The following is a 19,690-nucleotide window of genomic DNA, read 5'->3' as shown; positions in this document are numbered from 1 at the left end:
TCTTTAAACCACAAGAATGGGTAACAATCTAGTTGTATACATCCTGAGTCTTTTCCTTTACAACTGATTTTTTTGGGAGAATGTTAGTGTACTGGTATGAAAATACCAGTTTCTCTTCCAAATTGTGGCTTCTTTATCCTTTGGATAAATCTCAGTGTGGATCCCCAAGGCTTGTCAGGATACACTTTCCATCTCAGAGTTGTGTCTAAGTGGCTCTTTAAAATTGGAGAAAATGAAATCGCATAAACAAATTTGGTCATTAAACGGAATGCCTAAGACTCAAGTAAGAAAATCTATGAGCCAACTGGTTTCTAATTTCTTGTTTGTGGTACATAAACTGAAGTTACAGAAAAATCAGTCAAGTGAAGTTGAGTTTAACACCTCCAGACAGAATCCAGAACACTAATGTGAAGTGTCCAGAAAAAAAATATCTGGCCTTCAGAAATGGAGTGCAGAGTTCATTAATAATTTGAGAACTTGTGGGTTCAATTTAAAATGTCTGTTTATGAGGATTACCTTTAATCTAGCCTACTCCAGAAGAAAGGGGGAAGGGAAAGACATTTCATTATCTTAGGCATAAAAAAATAAATCTTGTAATAATCCATTTTAGAACTCTGTGCTACAGCTAGAGTGATGGATAGTAAAGCATCTTTGTGTGCTTTTGTTGAATAAATCATGTTTTGTTTTTTAAATCACCAATTATTTGCTCAGGAAATGTTTACTTTAATAATCCTTATTGTTCCCCTCATGAAAAAGAAATCTATACAAATACAAATTAGACAATAAATAAAAATAAAATAATACATAGTCTTGCTATCAAGTGACAACTTGTTACTAACATTTAGAGGCTTTAAAACTTTTTTGATACATATATGAATACATGGATATTTATTAAAATGTCATCATACTATGCATACTATATTCTTGTAATCTATCTTTCCATTATCTAATTTCACCATGTAATCTGTTTTTTATTATGAACATATTTTTATGCCATTGATTATACACTGACATCATCATTTTTTTTTTTTTTTTTTTTTTTTAAAATGAGGCCAACAACTTTTTTTTTTTTTTTTTTTAATTTATTTTTTTAATTTATTTATTTATGGCTGTGTTGGGTCTTCATTTCTGTGAGAGGGCTTTCTCTAGTTGCGGCAAGCGGGGGCCACTCTTCATCGCGGTGCGCGGGCCTATCACTATCGCGGCCTCTCTTGTTGCGGAGCACAGGCTCCAGACGCGCAGGCTCAGTAGTTGTGGCTCACGGGCCCAGTTGCTCCGCGGCATGTGGGATCTTCCCAGACCAGGGCTCGAACCCGTGTCCCCTGCATTAGCAGGCAGATTCTCAACCACTGCGCCACCAGGGAAGCCCATCATTTTTAATTATTACATTTTATTACATAGATTTACCATGTCCTCTTCTGTTGGTCACTTAAGTAACTTCCAATTTTTGTTATTAGAAACAATATTTTAATGGACCTAATCAGGGGTAAACAGTGCAATAAAAGCACATGTGATGGACACTTACCCAGTCCAGGTCAGTGAAAGTTTCTCAGAAGCTTAAACCTCTAAGCTGACACATAAAAGCTGAGACCTGAGAAGCCCATCTGTAAATAATGAAGAAAGATACGACCTAAGTCTAACATCCTTTTTCTTTATTCTTAATCTTTAATCATTAATTTAGTAGAACATTCTTTAAATGCTTTCTTGTTCTCACTGACCCTCAGAATTCAGAAATAAACCCTCTTACTCTTTTCTTTCTTTTGCTCCCTCTTTTTTTGCCATATTAATAACAATGTAGTTATTTGTATAGGTATAATAATTGTCCTCCTTTTTTCATGATATAATTGAACAAATATTATACAACCAAATTGCTTGTATTTTCTGGAGTGCATAGTCTCATTTAATCACATACAATAAGTCCATCATTAATGAATAAGGATTGTACTTCATATGTAGAACCAATGCCTACAAAGCCCTACCAGGAAACTGGTCAGATATCTGTTCTATGGTTTACAAGGTAAACCTTATAGGTGATAAATAAGGTCATTTCCTGGCAGCCCAGGAGCCCTGCAGATTTGGGGGATCTTGAAAACAGAAAAGTCAACCTCCATTCACTCCATCTTTGCTCATTAGAATCTTAACCATCCTTAAGGTCCATTTCCAATGTCATCTTCTCCATAGAGTCTCTAGAAGTGACCATGGATTATAGGAATTAAAAACTATGCCCCTTGAGTTGAGCCCAGTGGTTAGGAGAACCCAAGAATAGTAAAGACCAGAAGATAAAGTAAAGAAACTCACGAAATGAGAATTAAACATTATTATTTAAGCTAGAGACAGGAAAAAAAAGTAGAGATTAAGTAAGGATCCAACATAGGAGATAAATTTCCACATCATAATACAGTGTGGATAGGACCCATGTCCTATCCATGACCCAGAGAAAATACAAAGAAAGAGCTTAGAACTCCTAGATCACACAGAGCAACATACCAGCTGAGCTGATTTTAAAATAGTGTTTCTGCCAACTGTCACTTCAGTCATGAGTCAAATAGAGATGGTGGGCAAAGTTGTATTAATGTTTGTTTATGTTGCCCAGAATTCTAGGAACTGGTTTGTGTAGGTTATAGGAAATTATTTGCATATGAGGTATCACTTTTGTCTGTTGCTTCTATTTTGGGTGAGGTAGGTGGGTGACATTATATTGTGGCACATAAGAATGGCAGCCTGCAAGAAACTGTTCCACAAAAGCTTGGGAGAAATAAATAATAGGTTGGAAAGAAATATTCTCAGGCAGATCAACTGTGGCCATCTGACTCCCAGTGCAGACTGTCTTGAAATTTTTAGCAGTATTTTAAGAATAGGGTAATGAAATAAATATTTGCCAGAAAAAAGCTGAGAGGTTTGATCAAACTTTGGAAAATTGTTTTTACTTCCTTTGGATGGAGCACTATGATGAAAAGGACCAGGAAAGCTTTCAACAGTTTATTCATGTTCCAAAAGAATGTTAGTGTAACTAGTGTCCAAATTCATCAGGCAAGTATTGCTGTGAGCTTACCAAGTTGGGTTCATTTCATGACATGACAAAGAAAATTATCAACATTATAAATTGTTTATATACTCATGACCATACCTTACCAGTGTATGCAGAAATTACAAGCAAAATATGGACAATTTGCTTATTTTTGTGCTGCCAGCTGGATAGGAGGTGAAAGGATGTTGGAGAGAATTTGAACTACAAGTTGCTATCAAGGAATGTTTGGAGTTAAGGAGATCTGTAAGAACCAACTTTTCAGACCCCTCAGGGATCATGGTATGGTGTTTCCTTACAGATATTAGGAGATAGCACCACAGATTGAACTTAATCATAAGGAAAAGTCAAACTAGATAAGGATAGCTCTTCTTTCTTTAAAGAAGTGAAATATTCAGATTCAAACCAGACTTGTGAGTTGAGTAATTGGAGATTCATTTCCTTTTTCTGATCTGCCCTGAGCCTGGAAAGAGTCATAGATTGCCCATATTTACTAATATTTTGGTGTAAATGAAGGTCCAATTTCAGAGGAAATTCTCAAGTTACAAGAAATATGAAACACACTTTAAGTTTTGGCAGAAATCCTTGGAAGATAAACTTCAAGATTTTTCTAGATAATCACAAATCTGGTATACCTGCGTGCCTCAATATCCAAAGAAACTAATGAAGCTGTAAGTAAACTTTTCTCAACAAGTTAACATATGAACCCTAGTATTCTGGAGATGTGTATATAAATCTTAAAACTAATGAAATATTCAGCTCTGTAACCAAACTGGGCAAACACCTAGCAGAACCTACCAACATATATCTGAAAGTCACTATTGATGTTGTTAACCTAGATTAAAAATTAGGATGAGCCCTGAAAAAAAGTTCTTTAGGCTTTCTTTATATGCTGACACTGCATTCTCTTTACTTGATCAAAATTGATCAGTTAGTAGCAGTTGGTCAATTAAATATATATATATATTTAATAAATTGGTGAAACTATGTTTGGATTACTTTGGCATGTTTGCCCATTTATTGGGTTATATTTTACCAAGGTTATCAATAAAAGAGTCATGCAGCCCACTCTTGGGGATTTCTGGTCACATGACTTGCAATAGAAAAACATATGGACTAAGGGGCCACCGATCCAGGTAGGAGCCGTTCAGCACAAGACAGTTACTGAGATGTCCCTAAGATGTAAAAAAAGTAAATAAGACTCTTTTGATTATAACCACATAGTCTAATATATTCTGAAAGGGAACAATCACTTGGCCACAGAGGCAGCTTTAAGGATCACTAATCCCTTTTCTTATGGCCCACGTGGTCTCATCTTACTTCTCTGCTTCTCTCTAGGCTGTCTCTTCTGTTCTCATTATTATCTGGCCAATCTCATAAAATTAAAAATTAAAATTTTACAAATATAAAAATGAAAATCTTATAAAACCAAAAATTCAAAAGGGAGCAAGTCTGGTTGCCTTAGTGAAAACACAGGCCACTTTATGGCTCACAGGCTAATCTAAGTTGCATTGACGTTCAGTTAAGTGCCCAGGAATGTCACAAAGAATGACTACTCTTCTGCAATGGACAGCTTAGAGCTATTTCACTGAGCATGTAGTTTATGGGTGTTTGTGCGTGTTTGTGTGTTTGTGAGGTGGTGAACAAGGAAGTTTCCGAGACAGGCATGACACACATGTCTACTATGGGGTAGCAGTCTCAGTAATAAATATTCTTCAGAAGAAAAAGCAAACAGGAAGCTAGAAGCTTTTAATTACTATCTATGAAGTGAGTTAGTAATCATGACTGTAAGAAATCACAAACTCAAATAAGGCCATGCCATGGAGTATGAAAAAATCCATCTTCAGTTGTTTTCATAGAGATGCACATCATATGCATATTAAAATAGATAGGAGTGTTCTTCATTTCCACAAAATAAATGTGATTCTTACTGTTTTCTTAGATTCATTACCATCGCAGTTTTTTTCCCCCAAGTTTGATGGTGACATGGGGACAGAGAAATATTTTACTATAATAAAATAAAAATGCAGGTCAAATTAGATAATAAATGGAACTGACACTTGTTGGTTAAAAAGATGGAGAGAATTGGGGTGAACAGGAAGCTCTAGGCCTTATATAAAGTGATTAGCAGCTACATAGATCCTGATAATTGTTACCACTCAAGAATATGGGCTTCATGTAGTGATATCTTCCAGTGCTTTAAAAGAAGTCAGAAATTTAGAAAGTTTAAAAATTAGAAGTCATCTACCTTTTATATGTTGACTTTTTCCTCTTCTCTTCCAATTCTTCAAAGGAACTTCTTCCAGGAATACCTATTTGGGGGCTGCAAACAGTCCAAAGGTCTCTAGTTTGTGACTATGTCTGGCAGAAGATAAGTTAAAAATTTCCCTTTCTTTTTATATTTTTGAGTAGTTTTGTAACTTTCTATCTTTTAAAAAAATTTTATTGCTTATGTAATGATTAAAAAATGGTATTGTTTGGAGGATGGAAAGGGAGTTAGATGCAAGGAAACCTCCACCCTACTCAATAGACAGATTTTTGAGTAAATATTTCCCACATAATAAAGTAAATGTTGAGAACTTTTTTTTTCTCGGCTGCGTTGGGTCTTCTTTGCTGCGCTCGGGCTTTCTCTATCTGGGGCAAGCGGGGACTACTCTTCGTTGCGGTGCGTGGGGCTTCTCATTGCGGTGGCTTCTCCTGTTGCGGAGCATGGGCTCTAGGCACGCGGGCTTCAGTAGTTGCAACACACAGGCTCAGCAGTTGCAGCCCGCGGGCGCTAGAATGCGTGGGCTTCAGTAGTTGTGGTGCGTGGGCTCTAGGGCGTGTAGGCTTCAGCAGTTGCAGCATGCGGGCTCAGTAGTTGCGGACCGTGGGCCCTAGAGCACAGGCTCAGTAGTTGTGGTGCATGGGCTTAGTTGCTCCGCAGCGTGTGGGATCTTCCCAGACCACGGACTGAAACTGTGTCCCCTGTATTGGCGGGCGGATTCTTAACCACTGCACCACCAGGGAAGTCCAAGAACTTTTAAAGAGTGGATTGAAATCTTGAGAATTGAAATAAGGGAAAAAGAGGTAAACAGAAAGTATTTGTCAAGTATATATTTTTTTCACTAACTATGTGACTTTGGACAAGTCATTTCTCTTGGGTGTAAGTTGCTGAATCTGTGGAAATAAGGGGCAGAGTAAGGTCAGAAATTCTGAAACTTGTTTGACATTAGAACCTGCAATTGGAATTCTGTTTCCAGATATACATTTTTAGTTGAGTACCATGTATATGTGATCTTTAATTTTCAGATGAACTAGGAGAAATTGTACTAGTAGAAAATATGGTTAAATAGAGGCAAAATATAATCAACCACTTCCGTGCATACATGATAAATCAAGTTGTTGCAATAAATATTTCTGGGTTTTTCTATTTTCATCTGTTTGCTTCTAGCTTATTGATTTTTGATGTCTGTTTGTACTTGTTAGTTGTTAAGTGATTGCAGTGCCAACATCTTAAGAGAAATTTATGAAAGAAAAAATTTAACTGAGAAAAATTTTTCTATTAACTTTCTGTTTCTGCAAATTAGAAAAAATACTGCATTATTCAATTTTATAGTGGGAAATCTTGGCTTAGCCATTGTGGGAACATAGTTTAGGACCACTGGAGTAGGTTCCCTAAGGCCCCTTCCAGCTGTAACATTCCATGCATCTCTCTTTTTCAAGTGTGGTCAAGCAAGATCCATGAACTTGTAGTTGCAGAGAAATTCTCTTAAAAAAGAAATATAGCTGTGGGTCACTTTCTGTTAATTGAAATGGAAAAAAACAGACATTTGAGGACAAGTAAAACAGTTTAAATGAATGAACATTTTTTTCCCCAGCAATAAACTTTAAGCATTTATCAAACTTCTGTTTAATCACATCTCCATCCAGAAAGCTTCATTAATTCATTATATTCATTTATTTCAGTGGCTACTCTTGGTTAGGAAATCTCTATGTGCTGGGGATACAGCAATGAACAAAACAGAAGAAAATTCCCATCATGATGAAGCTATATTAATGGAGAGAAATATAAAATAAATAAAACACAAAAAATAGTATGTTAGATTGTGATAAGTTTTATGGAGAAAAATAAAGCAGGAATAGAGGGGGAAGTGTGTGATAGGGGTTGTGGGAGGTGAATTTAAGATAGGGTAATCAGACAAGGCTTCACTGCGAAGATGCCTTTTGAGCAAAGATGGGAAGAAGGTCTATGTTGTAATCCAAGGTAAGAGAATTATAGTAGAAGGGCCCTGAGGAAGGAGCATCCCTAGGATGTTCAGGAAACCAGTCTGTTTGGAGTAGATTGACCGAGGCTGAGATTGGTAGAAGATGGGATCAAGTCATGTAGGGACTTGCAGGTTATTTAGAGGATTTGGCTTTTATACAGAGATGGAAGCCAATGGAGGATTTTGGGTAGAGGGTGGCATTATCTGACTTATTTTAAAGAATCACTCTGTATGCTTTTCTGAGATAAGACTGTAATGGAGTGTGGAAGCAAAATGAGTAGTGAGAAGGCAATTGCAATAATCCTTTATTGTGAGATGATAGTGGCTCAGACAAACATGAAGGTGATGGGAGGTGGTTAGAGTCTGGATGTATTTTAAAGATGAGCCAGTGGCATTTGCCGAAGAGATCAGATGTGTGGTGTGAGAGAAAGAGAGGAGTCAGATAGGACTCCAAAGTCACCGCATCACCAAAGGCAAGCACTTCCTCACTTGCAAATATTCCTATACCAATCCCAACAGCTTGCTGAACCTGTGATTATAATTTACTCCTTGGAGTTCATTGTCAATTGCTCATTTTCTTCCTTCCCTTTTAGAGGACACAAAGATCATTAGAGCAAGGACTGAGAGCCACATCCAGATGACCTACAGCCTGTTATCTCATAAGGAGTCTACTGACTAGAATGAGCCCACCATCCCCATTTGGTCCATAAAATTATCTCTGCTTTGTACTCTCCTTGAATGGGATTCCCCATCTGGTCTACTGAGCTCATTCACTAGTATTTCTACCAGCTGGTGTGCTCTATACTCCTGAGTCAAATGCTTAGTATAGTTATCACCTGAGTCATTGCTTCTAGCTATTAAGATAGGATCTTATCAAGAGTAAGTCTACAAACACCCAGGGCATGGATGATGGTGGGAAACTGGCTCTGTGAGGAAGAGACAGGTAAAACTCTAGGTGTTTCACAAATGTTAGGTATTTATTGTTTTTATTACTAATTACTATTATTATTATAGAGATTTATTCAAAGAGTAGTATATTCCTGTTCTGTAGAGATGCACTGTTCATTATAATAGCCACTAGTGACATGAAGTTATGTAAATTTAAAGTTAATTAAAATTAAATAAAATAAAAATTCAGTTCCTCAGACTCAGCTATGTTTTAATTACTCAATAGCCACGTGTGGCTAGTGGCTACTGTATTGAACACCACAGAATGGGGAATATGTACATTATTGCAGACAGTTCTATTGGAGAGTACAGCTCTAGAGAATGTCTCCTATCTTATTACTAATTCCAGAGGAGAGGAAGTGAGAAGTTGGAGGTCATTATACCATTCAGATGACCTAGGTTTCACCCTAGGTGAATTGTCCTTCTTAACTGACTTGGAAATATATGGGGATTTCTTGTACTAATGACCATACCCTAGGTCTCTAAGGGCTTTCTGATTACCTTAATTCCTTAATGCATCTTTTAAAGACAATGAGTACGATTACAATATTGTGTACTTACGTGCACACTAGAAATCAAGACCCTCTCACCACGGTCCCATGAGGTTCACATGTCTTTGGCTTGGTACAACTCTTAGAATTTTTCAAATGGTCTTTGCCTGAACTTAAAAAAAAAAAAAATGTACATTTTAAAGGAAACAAATCCCACATGTTTTGGTTTATTTATGCTTGTTCATCCAGCTTTTGATTTGAAGAAGTCTTGCGGTATCTGAAAATTCTTTGGGGATTTTCAAATGAGGGTTTATATTAATTATCCCCTCCAAAATAGGAAGTTAGTTTTGGTCATGGGTAAATGATAACAAAACCCCGCATGTTTTAGTTAGCCTTCAAACCTCAGATTTTTCGGTTTGGAGAGGATATCAAACTTGGCAAGGGGTATTCTTTCATTCATGGAACTTAGTCCATTAATTAATTCTTTTCAAAAGAGAAAGGACAGTGTTGAAAGATTTACAGTAAAACATTTAATTGTGAATTTTATGCTAACTAGGGACCACATATACTGTTGAGACTCTTTACAAAGGAATAACTGTAGCTGGCCAAGCCTGCCACCAGTTGTCCTTTTGGAGATGCTGCAGTGAACTGGCAAAACTACAAGCTCGTGCCAACTCACTTTAGGATAACATCTGAAGCCTTCCAGAACTTTGTGGAGGAGTGCAGCTAGATAGTCATTGCTAGCGTAGTGTATCCCAGGACTCTACTATTCTGGTCACCATTGATAGGCCTACACTGGCCCAAAAGTTGGCCAATAATCCAGGCATATACATTCACCCCTTGTATTAGATGTTATTTGGCCAAGAATACCAGATCCAAAAAATAATAATAAAAATAAGTGATACCATGCATTGTGATCTTGCCTTATACCAAGTACTGTGCAAAAATTTAACAAAGTTTTGCCTAATGTGTATAACAACTCTTCATGGTAGATAGTAATATACTCATTTTTTAGTTGCATAAACTGAAGCTCGGTTTATGAGAAATAATACATAGAAGCAGGATCACATGGAATTTTCTGATTTTGATGCCACATCTCTTTTTTAATAGATTATAATGTTCCCCAATTTTTCCTTGATTTTGAATTTAAAACCCATACAAAATGTTATTTGGATTATAGTAAAGGAGACTTAGAAACGGGCAAGGTGTATCTGAGTCATCATAATGGAAGAGCAAATAGAACCTGCTGCAAAAGTGGACAAGCTGACAGGGTATCTGGAAGAGTTATAGTAATCCCTGAGGCCTGATTATAAATAAGTAGCTGTGTCCTTGATACATCTTCCAATGTCTGGCCATAGGCTGTTGCAAGTACTTGCTGTTATTTATCCCCATATCCCCTTTTAATAAATCCATTCACTGGCAAACAGTGCTGCTGTGCCTTTAATACTGAAATCTCCTACCTGTTTAATGAACATTCTTCATTATGCCATTGGGAGTGCTAACTTAAATGCTGAAAGTATAATTGTCTAATATACTATCTGATCTATAATAAGCTCTCAACAGACTTTAGGATAATGTTGGTTCTCTTCTATTCCCTTCTTTGTGTTTATTTATACTTAAAAATAAGTTGGAATTTCCAGACTTGCATTCTAGTCCAGTACACCGTGTTAGTTTCTTCCTTTAATTATAAATTCCATTTTATAACAATTGCAAATTCCAAAGAGTGCATTTCAGGGAAGTTATTACAGTTCATTTGAGGATAAAACCATTGGCATTTTCCCTCATGTCACCATTTGTAGCATGCTACAGCTTCTCAAAATACATTGCCTTGTCAAGCCTTCTTACTTAATTAAATCTTCCAGTAAATTTCTTGAAACCAAATAGCAGCTATTGAGGTGGTAATAATTATTTTATATTCAGTAGAGTCTTGGACATGAATACTGAAATAATCAACATCCATTGATAATGCAAAATAAGGACAATGAGTTTGATGGAGAAGTGTCCTCTTTCTTTTTTCATAACGAACCCTCAGCTTTGTTTATCATCTCCTATCTTCTGGGGCTCAAGGAGGAACAGATCTACTACTGTCCTGTCCAACCTGAGGCCTGAGCCTTAGAGGCATTTAGCCCAACCAGAATCCAGAACTTGGACCAAATTCATTCCTAAATATTATTCTTGTAGCAGGGTCCTCATTGCATACCTTAGACCTGGGAAAGCAGGGGCCCTGTGCCTTAGGGAGCCCATGCATTTGTCAAAATGTTCTAAGTCTCCTGGCAGTGCCTGGGACCAGCTGGATCCAGCAGTGCCATCAGGGAGGGGTTCCCTGAGCCTGGCTAGGGACCTGCTGTGCTCTTCTCTCCTCTGTAGAACTCTGTATGACCCTCTACCACAGCATGGGCAGGGACAGAATGTCACTCTGGAATCACGGGGTAGACTCCAGTAAGGGAAATAAAGGGACAGGAGATGTGAGGGTCTGGGGATAGGAAAGCTGTAGAAAGACCCATTTTGGCCTGACTCCACTGAGAAAATGGGCTTTCAGGTGAATGGTAGGGAACAATTTTTCTTAGTGCAGTGGCAGATGTTGGTCCTGTCCTGACCTAGTGTTCCGAGGCTGTCAGGGGCACTGACAGACGGCTTTAAAAAAAAGCCAAGAGCTCATCCCAAGGAGCTGTGAACTTTGGGCCTGGAGGGGAATTCCTATCTCCTGAAAAACCTCTATAAAATATTCCACTCTAGCACTTATAGTAACAGTCTTTGCAAAGAATCCAGTATCAATCACAGCACTCCAGGGCCAAGTTCCAGGGATATATTCACCCGGTGAAGACAGAAATTCACTCCCTTGAAGGTTGTTATCTTCTGACAAAAACATTTACTCATCACCCTGCAGGTAACCCAGTGTTTTGTTGAGGACAATCCAACCACCCCTGTGCCCTTAGGAAACCTCACACCCACCTTGAGAAATCTTGCTGATGGGTGATAACGGTCCATCTCAGCTAAATCTCTTCTGGGTCATGATTGAATTTCTATTTTTTTCTTTTAGTAATTATACTTACAATTTAAGGATGCTTATTTAAATGTAAAACTATCTAAAAACTTTATTTATTTATTTATTTATTTTAAACATCTTTATTGAAGTATAATTGCCTTACAATGGTGTGTTAGCTTCTGCTTTATAACAAAGTTAATCAGTGATACATATACAATATGTTCCCATATCTCTTCCCTCTTGCATCTCCCTCCCTCCCACCCTCCCCATCCCACCCCTCTAGGTGGTCACAAAGCACCGAGCTGATCTCCCTGTGCTATGTGGTTGCTTCCCACTAGCTATCTGTTTTACATTTGGTAGTGTATATATGTCCATGACACTCTCTTACCCTGTCACATCTCACCCCACCCCCTCCCCATATTCTCAAGTCCATTCTCTAGTAGGTCTGTGTCTTTATTCCCGTCTTGCCACTAGGCTCTTCATGGCCTTTTTTTTTTTTTTTTTTCCTTAGATTCCGTATATATGTGTTAGTATACTGTATTTGTTTTTCTCTTTCTGACTTACTTCACTCTGTATGACAGACTCTAACTCCATCCACCTCATTACAAATACCTCCATTTCATTTCTTTTTATGGCTGAGTAATATTCCATTGTATATATGTGCCACATCTTCTTTATCCATTCATCTGTCGATGGACATTTAGGTTGCTTCCATGTCCTGGCTATTGTAAATAGAGCTGCAATGAACATTTTGGTACATGACTCTTTTTGAACTATGGTTTTCTCAGGGTATATGCCCAGTAGTGGGATTGCTGGATCGTATGGTAGTTCTATTTGTAGTTTTTTAAGGAACCTCCATACTGTTCTCCATAGTGGCTGTATCAATTTACATTCCCACCAACAGTGCAAGAGAGTTCCCTTTCCTCCACACCCTCTCCAGCATTTATTGTTTCTAGATTTTTTGATGATGGCCATTCTGACTGGTGTGAGGTGATATCTCATTGTCGTTTTGATTTGCATTTCTCTAATGATTAGTGATGTTGAGCATCCTTTCATGTGTTTGTTGGCAATCTGTATATCTTCTTTGGAGAAATGTCTATTTAGGTCTTCTGCCCATTTTTGGATTGGGTTGTTTGTTTTTTTGATATTGAGCTGCATGAGCTGCTTGTAAATTTTGGAGATTAATCCTTTGTCAATTGCTTCGTTTGCAAATATTTTCTCCCAGTCTGAGGGTTGTCTTTTCATCTTGTTTATGGTTTCCTTTGCTGTCCAAAAGCTTTTAAGTTTCATTAGGTCCCATTTGTTTATTTTTGTTTTTATTTCCATTTCTCTAGGAGGTGGGTCAAAAATGATCTTGCTGTGATATGTGTCAAAGAGTATTCTGCTTATGTTTTCCTCTAAGAGTTTTATAGTGTCTGGCCTTACATTTAGGTCTTTAATCCATTTTGAGTTTATTTTTGTATATGGTGTTAGGGAGTGTTCTAATTTCATTCTTTTACATGTAGCTGTTCAGTTTTCCCAGCACCACTTATTGAAGAGGCTGTCTTTTCTCCATTGTATATTCTTGCCTCGAAAGGACTACTTTTAATGAGCTCTGGCCCAGCACTGCTATATTATTTGTCACAACTGCAAAACTCAGAAAATTGTGACTTCAGCCTCTACTCACCACTCTTTGTTTCTGTTCTATTTCTCATCCACATAGATATTTATCTTATATCTGAGTCCAGTTGTGGTGTTTGTGTGTGTGTGTGTGTGTGTGTTTAACATTTTACCCATCATTGCTATGTGTTGGAAAGATTTTGAAGCATAATTTCTCAGCATCATGTTAGCCTGAAAGCCTCCTTCTTTTTTCAAGCTTCTTGAAAAAGCAGTCCATTTTCAGCATCTCTATTCCTTCCTCACCAATTAAGTCCTTCACTTGTAATCAGGTATCTGCTCCCACAACATCAATGAAATTGCTCTTGCCAAAGCCACAGAAGACACCCAGTATTTCTCCATATTATCTGTTTAATTGTTGTCAGAAATTTCCCTTGCTTTCCTGCTTATTCTTATAATAAACTCTCCTATATAACCCAAGGGAACTTCTGTTCTTTGCAACCTAAATATCCTAATGAACATAGAACTGTAAAAATTGGTCTTCCTAAGATTTAAAAGAAAGTCCAGTCATGTTTCTCACTTGCCTAAAATGCTTCAGTGACCCCTGTCTCCGAGATAAAGCTAAAATTGCTCAGCACGACGTCTCATGTTCTGCACACTCCATCTTCTTTTGCCCTCTATCACATGTTCCTCTAAATCCCATCTCCGATTTTATACCCCAGCATCAAGCACACGTGCCTTCAGCTCTTTGCACACAGTGCTGTACCCCTTGCCTGCAATGTCCTTCTCTTTTTGCCTAGTTCTCCTGGCAAACTCCTAATCTAATTCCAACAGCCAGGTAAAGAATCCTAATGTATTCCTTTATGAATACTTTCCCTACATATATTCAACAATATTTAAGAGATACTAATTTATAGTATCAACACATTATCTATGTGTTGAGAATTTAAAGTGGGCAGGAACAGACATGCCCCATGCCCAAATATTTAAAAGTTAACATATTAATGGAGGAGAGAGGGATTAATCAAATGCTCACTGGATAAATGGAAAATTGCATTCATGATAGAACTTCTATCAAAGGTAAAGTTGTGGTACTATCTGAGCCTGTAATTAGGAAATTTGACGTTGAGGAGGAGATTTCCTTGACATTTCTACAGAATTAAACACTCCTTTCTCTGATATTGTGTTCATGATTCTGTTGTTAAAATTATCAAAATGATTTTAACTTTATTTGTTTATATGTCTCTCTTCACCCCTAAACTGTGAGGTGCTTACTCATTTCTGTTTCTCTGTCTTAATCAGATTATCTGGCAGATAGTAGGAATATATTAAATATGAAAAATGAGGAACTATTTTCTGATTGAGTTAAAGTGTAACTTTAGTCATGGATTATAGGGAAATTTATAGAGAAATCACTTTTTATTCCTATTATTTACTTTCTCAAGAACAAGACATTCAGTGTTTAGTTGCTTTGCAGAAAACAGTACCATTCTCTAATAATTATAAGCTTTTTAGCATTCTTTCTTATAGGTCACAGACTATTCTAGCAGTTACTTGCTAGCTTTGAGGTTGGAAAATGAGGGAAAAGCATTCACTAGTCTAATTATGAATTATTTCAAAGGTCAGAGCATAAGAGCACAAACTACACTAGTGCCTTTCAGAGAATGGAAAGGAATGAACATCTATTTGATGAAATAAATATTATAATGAGGAGAGCAAAAATAGCCGAACAACTATATCAAACATTTCTGGAACAAACAAGAATGATGAGGAAGTGTTAAATAAGTCTTCTATGATTTTCTGATCCTGTATATTTTAAAATATTGTAACACATAAAACTGATCAGAGAATGGATTCTCCATTGATATTAATTCACTTCTTCACACTGAAATTAAGTACACTGAGCAGAGTCCATACAGAGCCAAGACTGTTCCCATACGGTCTAACTCCCCCACCGCCACTTTTCGAAAACTAGGTTAAAGATAGAAGTTGTACTCTGGGTTTTGACTCATGCTCCCTTCCTAGCGATCTTCTATTGAATGCTTCTTTAGGCAGCTGCTTCACTGGCTGTAAAATCCAGTGCTGGGACCTGTGGCAACCACAGACAGGTTAACAGTTTGCATGGCCTACATTTACATGTCTGGGTATGTCTGGCCTCAAGATGTCCCAAGAGTTTTCTCTGACGCTTTATTATTCTCTGACTTTGTTTTTACCTGGACACCTTAAGATCTTGATAATCTCCCAAAGAGGTTAATTATTGTTATTTTCTGTTTTGGTTATAGCCATCCTAGTGGGTGTAAAGTAGTATCTCATTGCAGTTTTTTTTTTTTTTTAAGTATTTGTTTATTTTTTTATTCATGGCTGTGTTGGGTCTTCGTTTCCGTGCGAGGGCTTTCTCTAGTTGTGGCAAGCAGGGGCCACTCTTCATCGCGGTGTGCGGGCCTCTCACTATCGCAGCCTCTCTTGCTGCGGAGCACATGCTCCAGACGCGCAGGCTCAGTAGTTGTGGCTCACGGGCCCAGCTGCTCTGCGGCACGTGGGATCTTCCCAGACCAGGGCTCGAACCCGTGTCCCCTGCATTGGCAGGCAGATTCTCAACCACTGCGCCACCAGGGAAGCCCTCATTGCAGTTTTGATTTGCAAGTTCCTAATGACTAATGATGGTAACATATTGTGCTTATTGGTCACTTGTATATCTTCTTTGGAGAAATGTCTATTTAAATCTTTTGCCCATTTTTATATTGGGTTATTTGTCATTTTACTGTTGAGTTGTGAGAATTCTTTATATATTCTGGATATTAGACCCTTATCATATATATTACTTTCAATTATTTTCTCCCATTCTGTGAGTTGTCTTTTCACTTTCTTTTTTTTTTTTTTTTTTTATTTTAAAACAAAAATATGGAACGCTTCACGAATTTGCGTGTCATCCTTGCGCAGGGGCCATGCTAATCTTCTCTGTATCGTTCCAATTTTTTAGTATATGTGCTGCCGAAGCGAGCACTCTTTTCACTTTCTTGATAGTGTCTTTTGAGGCACAAAAATTTGTAATTTTGATGAAGACTGATTTATCCATTTTCATTTGGTTGTTGGGTTTTTGGTGTCATGTCTAAGAAACTGCTAATCCAAGGTCACATATTGGACCTTGCCTTTCCACATTAATTTTAGGATCAGCTTGCTCGTTTCTGCAAGAAAAGCAGTTGGAATTTTGATATAGATTTATTGAATTTATAGATCAATTTGGGAAGTACTGCCATCTTAGAAACATAAAGTCTTCAACACGGGCTGTCTTTCCATTTTTTAGATCTTCTTCCATTACTTTCAACAATGTTTTATAGTTTCTATTTCTATAATTCCTCTTTACCTTTGTCCATATGGCCAACTTTGGAACCTGCTGCTGCTTGTTTTGGGAATGTAATAATTATTCATTCATTGGAGTAATCAGTCTTCGGGTCTAGAAGTAGTGTTGGAAGAAGTGCAGGCATTGAGGGGCTGAGCAGAGAAATGGTGAAAGGAAAAGGAAATTTCAGATAAAAACCAACAGATAGGAAAAGGAATTCTACTTATGATTGAAATGACTGAAGTAGTTAATGAATAAATAATTCATGACAACATCAACTCCTTGAAATTAACTTTTTCTTGAACCAACAACTATGTCTTTTACAAAATCACTCTTGAGAATTAAATTCAATGATAATACTGCTATTGCTCAGATAATTTATTGAACCTCTTGTTTCAGAATTGCATTCAAGGAATGCTCTCATGGTGGTGGTATTTTCTGAAGATCATTACTACTTTATTAAAAGAAGTGAATGTAATTATAATATAATAATGTTACTTTCTTAATGGAAGTTGAAAATTACAGTGATAGTATATTGAGATATTAACTTGTGCTTAATTCTAAGGATATTTTTTCCTCCCCAATTCCCAGGGAGTAGATAGGCTTTTTTGCTCTTTCATCTTAGGGGAGCTTTCATCAAGAAGAGACATTTGGTCTATTAGTTTTGGTTCTCAAGTATGCATACCATCTTCTGGGCTGGCTCCGGCCTAACAGTCACAATCAGATACATCTGTTTAACCAGCCATCCACCCTTCTGTGTAGTCTGCCTCTTTGCAAGGTAGATTTGGGGAGGTATAATGAAATGTACAAAGGCTATACTTAGAATCAAAGTAGTAGGGAGAAAAAAAGATTATTATTCTAGAGAACCTAGACTAGAAAAAACTATAGATTGAATTGTGTCCCCCAAAATTCATATGTTGGAGTCCTAACCCCAGTACCTCAGAATGTGACCTTATTTGGAAATAGGGCTGTTGCAGATATAATTAATATCAGGTCATACTGGAGTATAGTGGGCCCCTAATTTAATATGACTGGTATCCTTATAAAAAGGGTAAATTTGGACACAGACACTCACATAGTGAGTATAGAAAGAATGCCATGTGAATATGAAGGCAGAGATTAGGGTGATGCATCTACAAACCAAGGAACCACCAGAAGCCAGGGGAGAGGCCTAGAAGAGTCTTTCTCACTGTCCTCAGAAAGAACCAGCCCTGCCAAGACCTTGATCTCAGACTTCAAGCCTCCAAAACTGGGACAATAAATTTCTGTTGTTTAAGCCACCAATTTGTGACAGTTTGTTATGGCAACCCTAGCAAACTAATACATGATCTTAAACATAAAATTTGTTTTTCTACTTAGACGACCTCTCTTCTTTTTCAAAATTATATTTTGAACTTGATTGGAACTTGATTGGAATTATATTTTGAACTTGTCGTGTATGACATAGCCTTTTACACATTTTCTTAACCATCCAAGTTGAATGATGAATACTATTTTTCCATATTTTAAAATACCAACCTGGATGGCATATATGGGATATGGAATTGCCCTCTCAGTTCATAAGCTCCACCCCCTTCATACACAAAGTGCTTACCAAGCAAATGAAATTCACAAATATACCACCTTGAACTTATTTTACTCATCTCCCTTTATTAGTGGTTTGACCTTGACTTCACCCTGGTTTTGATTCCTTAGAAATGGGAGAAAATTTGGCGTGGCTCCCAATTATATTTGGCCTTTTGCAAGTTGTCTTCCTTAGAACTTCCTTCCTCTCTTCCCTCCCACCCACTCCAGTTAATTCAACAGTGGTTTATTAACTACCATTGCTGCAATCTCTGTACATTTTTTTCAACAACTACTTCTAAGGGATCCATGTTAAGCAGGCACTGTGCTAGGCACTGGAAATATAGCAGTTCACAAGACACAAAATGGTCCTTGGAAAGAACCCTCGGGCACTGTGTTGAGGTTTACAAAAGAATCACAGTATAACATTTTGTGGCCTAAATTTTTGTGCTATCTTCTTTTTACTGTAAATAATTATAGTGGCTTTAATGATGCACCAATTCAGACATGATTATGTATCTCCTATATACATACCAAGGAGATCACAACATCCTGGGTATGTAAAATTATGGAATCAAGGTTTCTTCCAGGCTAATAATCATAATATCCCAGCAACCCAAAGGACCTTCTCTTATTAAAAAAAATTTTTATCCAAGTAATACATGCAGAGAATATAAGAAATCATAGAAAACTAAGTTTTCTTGTTGAAAACTGTCCCTTTTCCTACCCTACTCTAGCCCATGCTCCAGAGGCAACAACTTTCAACTCTTAGAACTTTTTTCCCCCTGCTGCTTCTTCCATATTTATAAATAATATTCCTGATATTTCTTGATATATCCACTTTAGATATAATTTATTGAGTTCCTGTTGTCATAGTTAAAAATTTCATCCTTCCCAGCACCCCCTTGTCATCACCACATTCCAACATCCCTTCTCATCAGCCTGCCCTTAGAGTTCTGCAGCACATTTTGGTTAAACAGGCATGCCAACATTGTTATGGTTATGTAAATAATAACCATGGCTATTCTAAGTTTCTTTCTCAGACAACTTTTGGCTTCTCCTATGATTAATAATTGCCTGTTTGAAAGATACCTCTGTTTAGTGTGTAGACTTTGAATAATCCCCCTGTTTTCAACCTGGTGTCTCCCCCAAAGCCTTGCCTGCCCTGATGCTTGGTGGCCCTACCTCAGAGCCCCTCAAGGTTTCTGCTGAGTGAAATGACTCACTTTGGGGGGGCTTCTCCCATGCAGATACTTAAGTTGTCACTTCCTCTGCTTTACTCAGTCAGTAACCAGACTTATATCTATTTAATAGCATCCATACTTTTTTCTTACATTGGAATTTTAAAAAGATTTGGGAAAGAAAATACATTTAATATGCATATTCAGAAGTCCAAAATTCCTCTCTTAATAAATCATTCATTTCTCTCTAGTGGACTCAAGACCAAGAGGCATCTCTGTCCAAGCCACCCCCAGTGTAGGCTCATTCATTCTC

The 19,690-nt window shown here is 37.4% G+C and overlaps 1 protein-coding gene across 2 annotated transcripts in view; it reads right to left on the bottom strand.

The window, feature by feature from the left end:
• ITGA1 (integrin subunit alpha 1) overlaps window positions 1–19,690 on the bottom strand; it is a 231,151-nt gene that overhangs the window by 202,335 nt on the left and 9,126 nt on the right. The window contains exons 2-3 of one of the 2 annotated variants that reach the window (XM_082382197.1): window positions 5,274–8,883; window positions 1,526–1,604 (exon numbers count right to left, since the gene is read on the bottom strand). The gene's annotated coding sequence lies outside the window, so the exon portion shown is untranslated. Of the gene's footprint in view, window positions 1–1,525; window positions 8,884–19,690 lie in introns of both variants that reach the window. The other variant, XM_082382196.1, reaches the window with a different exon arrangement.

Source organism: Balaenoptera borealis (genome assembly GCF_965194805.1).
Source record: "Balaenoptera borealis genome assembly, chromosome: 2".
Lineage (NCBI taxonomy): Eukaryota > Metazoa > Chordata > Mammalia > Artiodactyla > Balaenopteridae > Balaenoptera > Balaenoptera borealis.
This window is presented reverse-complemented; position numbering and strand designations above follow the sequence as displayed.